Below are 4,566 nucleotides of genomic sequence, written 5' to 3'. Positions count from 1 at the left end.
CTTAAAACACAAAGCAAAAAGGAGGACAAACATTAATTGAGGCACGCAATTTCCTACTTGACTTTCAAAAGTATGGCCCAAAACATTTGAAGATTTAAATTCTGTCCATTGTGTGGCTTCCAGAACAAGCTGTACTTACCAGCAACATGACTTCCATGAACACTGTCTCTGATAATATTTAAATAACACCAATAATAAAAATCACTGTAATAATAGTTAGATGCCATTTTCAAGAGTCCAAAACCATTTAAAAACAATAAACCAGTGAGGCCAGGGAGGTATCTTACTCACTATCCCAGACATTCTAACCTAGGTGACAAAAATACCTCACGTACAGAACTCTCTCAGTCCTCAATGTGAGGGATATTTTACTTCAATCTCCAAAAAGACGGCTGGGGGACAGAGCAGGAGAAGGAGGCAGAGACAGGGCAGCCCCTGCCTTACTCAGGGAAATACAACCCTAGACTTCAGTCACACCTATTTCCACACTGTCTTACTGCAAAGGTTTGCATCATGTAGCCACAATTCACACAAGCACACCCAACACATCAAACAAAATCTTTGGACGCAGAGATTTCCTGCAGAGTGCTGAAAGGGGGCTACAGGAGAGATGGGGGGGCCCTTGATCAGGGGGTGGAGTGATAGGACGAGGGGGAACGGTTTTAAGCTGAAAGAGGGGAGATTTAGGTTAAGTATTAGGAAAAAAATTTTTTATGTGATCCTTAAGGTCCCTTCCAACCCAAGCCATTCTATGATTTTCATTAATATGAGCCTTCTGACAAGTCTTAAACTATGGTCTGTGCTTCTAATAGAAAGCACTTAGGTTTCTACTAAATGGTAAAAGTCAGAAAGCCTAACATCCATAGAGCAAGAAACACATTGATGGCTGTCACTAACACATTCTCATATAAAAACAGCTGAATCACCTCAGGTCATCCCTATACTCTCTTAAAAATGTTGACTCAGGAAAAAAAAGTTACTGGCAGGAGCTGAGAATGGAAGGGCAAACAAAACCTTGGCACAGAGAGCAGGATGGATAGTACAAAACCTCTCCAGAGGAAGAGGTGTCTGAGGGGGAAAAGGAGGCATTCAAAAAATCCTTGGCACGGGAGGGAACAAGGAGGACAGAGGATCGATACTGCAGGGACAGGACTTCTGGGGAATGGAGGAAGATGGAAGAAATCACACAAGAAGTTACAGATAAGAATACACAAGGAGCTTGTAAACATGCAAGGACTCCCAGGCAGCCTTTGGTGCCAACTTCTGAACATAAACCCAATTAAAGTTCCCTCATATTCTCTTACCCAAAGGCCAAAGGGAGTGGGCATACTCCTTTTATTTCCAATTTATTTCCATTCCTGTGGTTTGGAATCCCCTTATTCAAGCAGAAATCTCTTAAAATGTCTCTCTGAAAACACATTTTCTTACACATCAGTTGCACACTGACATAGAAGTCACAGAGATTTCAGTGACCCAGAATCCTTATTACTTTTCATTGCGGGAATATGGTCAAATTTATTTCTTTCTGATGGGGCATCAACGTTAGGTTTCTGACCCCTGAAAGCAAAGGAGTGCCAAGTGACTGAATTCTGAAGACAACTGTCCCTCCTAGCTCCAGAACAAACCCAAATGCCACTGGAAAGTTTATGCTGCCCTGGAAGCTAGAAGGTCATCCTTCTCCTCCGTCTGAAAATGTCTGTTCAGGCACTGAGATGCAGAGCTCAGCAATGCTCCACTTCTATAGGGATAACAGATTTGGCTGGGAATGACCTGCAAGCACCACACACACGCTGCATAAGGAAGAAAGAGAGTATTTGCCCGGTCTCAGAAAACTTCAGGTAGCATTCTGGTGGTGCTCCTCACTGTAAAGTTCAGGGACTTTCTGCAAAAGAGAAAGCTTAGGAGGCTACATGGCACAGAAATACTGTAAATAGTTTGTTCCTTCAGTACACTGAGCAGCCCGTATACAGCCCAAAAGCAGCAGAAAAGAGAAAAAAATAAAGGTGTTCAGATTAACAAGCCTCATTAGGTTTTCTTCTCCTTTTGCTTATTAATTTCCCTGGCTCTCACAAGGATTAAAGTGCTTCGGGGTGTTTATCAGAACGGCACGAAGTTCTGACACCGCAGATGGCAGGAGATCTGCAGACACATTTAACAAAGGGAAAGTTTAAAGAGGGTACATTCACGCTACTCAACATTTTGTTGCAGGACGTCGCTATAGTAACCTGCTGCAAAAGAACTTTTGCCAATGATTCACTAGCAAACTCCATGTGCAAACATTACCAAGATGCTGCAAAACAAACAGTCCTCACAGACTCACACTGTTATGAGCAGCGTTGCTCAACAGACAGCGTGAAAGACTGAAGGAAAAAAAGTAAGATTCCACTCCAGGTGTTACAGCTCAACATCAGGCATGTTGCTTCCCTTCTGTATGTTGGTTCACCCTCTGAAAAGGCAGTAAAGGCATTTGAAATCCACGTAAAGCACACAAAAAGAGTTTTGAGTTTTTTGAGTAGCACGCTGGGAAGCCCTGATGTGTCTGGTTGTAAACAGTTAGTTGAGAACAAGACTGCACGCATTGGTGTGCGCGTCCAAAGTATCGTGCAGAAGGGAGGGCGATGGCCTGACTCCACTGTCCTCTCTACAACCCTTATCAAACACAAGTGAAAGGGATGCACAGGCGAGAGCTGATCACCACATCACACTGTAGTTGTCGTTAATAACTTCACTTCAGGATTTTGGAACAGTACAATGAATGTAGCTGCAACAAGCACCAGGCAGTGTGCTACTCCAAAGCTACGGTCAAGGTTCACAGGGGCAGTAACAACAAAACTTAGGCAGCTAATATCTTCATCATATGAGAAGCAAAAAGCTCTTAATTGTTGATGATATGTTAATTAAACTTTTTTTGGTATCACCAAAGCCTACTACAGCTATTAACAAGATAATTAGATGAATAACTGGATGAATCACTAGGCAACTAATGAAGCTGAAGTGAAAGATGCAAATAAGGTGGTGACAATACTGATGGTGGAGTAAACGATCATTTCCAGTTCTTACATCAAGAATTGAAGTCTTTTAAATGGGTTTCAACTGCACTAGAGCAGTCAGTTTCCATAGAACAGGGATCACGAAGCGCAGATTTCTGGGCTGTATTCTGCAGGTCAGTCTCAAGCGATCAAGGTGACAAAGAATGTGCAGAAAGAAGGCACTGGAAGCCAGTCATCATGGACTGGAGCCCCTGCCCCAAAAAAACCCCAACCTGAAGATAACCCTGAGCCATGCAGAACGCTGGAATCCCCTCACTACATGACAGACTAGCATTTGACCCACAGCACAGTGATAACATTTTAGTTGTTAAAAGTAACTATAAACTTAACAGTGAATGTTTCCCGTTATTCTACAAACCATAGCAGTGCAACAGAACAATTACGAAATAATGCCTCAGAAAGAACAATTTTTAATCCTTTGTATGGAACATTTATGCCATCTACCTCTAGGCATCTAATTCAGGTGTCTGGATTCCCTGTCCCAACAACAGAGGCGAGCTCCCATCACAACTCTCCAGGATGCTGTAAAGACCCACTTCTAAGGACAGCCTAATGACTGCTAAACAATACTTTGTGAAAATGACAACCTTTCTCTAATAAAATGTTGAAGATCGCTATTTTAACTACCACAGCTACAAAAGAACAAACAGCATTACACCCTTAAGTTTCTCATGCTGCAATGGACCTCCACACAATTAAACAGGGAAGGAAAGAAGTCTTGCTCCTCAGGCAGACGACAACCAAGAAACAGATAAAGGAATTATCCTCAGCTTGTTAAGCAGTCACCTCTCGTAGTCATCCAAAGCTTTGACCTATTCCTCCAGTTTCCCTATTAGTTAAAAAAAAAAAAGAAAAAAAAAAAAAAGAGAGAGGCAGGGGAGGTAGAATAATATTTCCCTACTTTGCAAGTGTTTGCAAGGCAGCATTTGCAGCTTGTCAAAGTGCTTTGGGATTCTCAGATAAAATATTGCCAGTAGAATGTATTAATTTACATTTACAGATGTAAATTTAAAATTTACATTTTACATCAATACATTTTGGAGACTGAGGAGCACTTCATTTTTCCCTTTCTGTGCTTACCCCTTCTGATACCACTTAGATCAAAGCAAAAGAGAGAAAAGGCACACAAAATTGTATGTCTCGGCCTTCATGATTTGCAGATGTCCTAATCCCAAGAAGCACCAGCTACCCAACCAGACTGTCATCAAAAAGAAGCAAGTAACAAGTACATACAATGCCTCCAAGATTCGTAAAACCAGAATATGACTTCCACAACAGCATGAAGAGCATGTCTGGGTACACACTAAGAGGAGAAAGAGATTGAGAAGACATCTGCAACAAGAAAGGTCTCCAAGCCCCGCGTTCACACTGCCAGACAGCAGGAGGAAGCATGTAAGAACATGGAATCTTTGTGCACTCAGGATTCTGCTACTGCTTTATTTAACACCACTCCCACAGACAGAGAAATTGGTGCAGAAAACAAAAAGACTGTTTTCAGTGTTTCCTGAATGCATAA

Source organism: Pterocles gutturalis, unplaced genomic scaffold (genome assembly GCF_000699245.1).
Source record: "Pterocles gutturalis isolate BGI_N339 unplaced genomic scaffold, ASM69924v1 scaffold12696, whole genome shotgun sequence".
NCBI classification, from domain to species: domain Eukaryota; kingdom Metazoa; phylum Chordata; class Aves; order Pterocliformes; family Pteroclidae; genus Pterocles; species Pterocles gutturalis.
Note: the sequence above shows the minus strand (reverse complement) of the source record.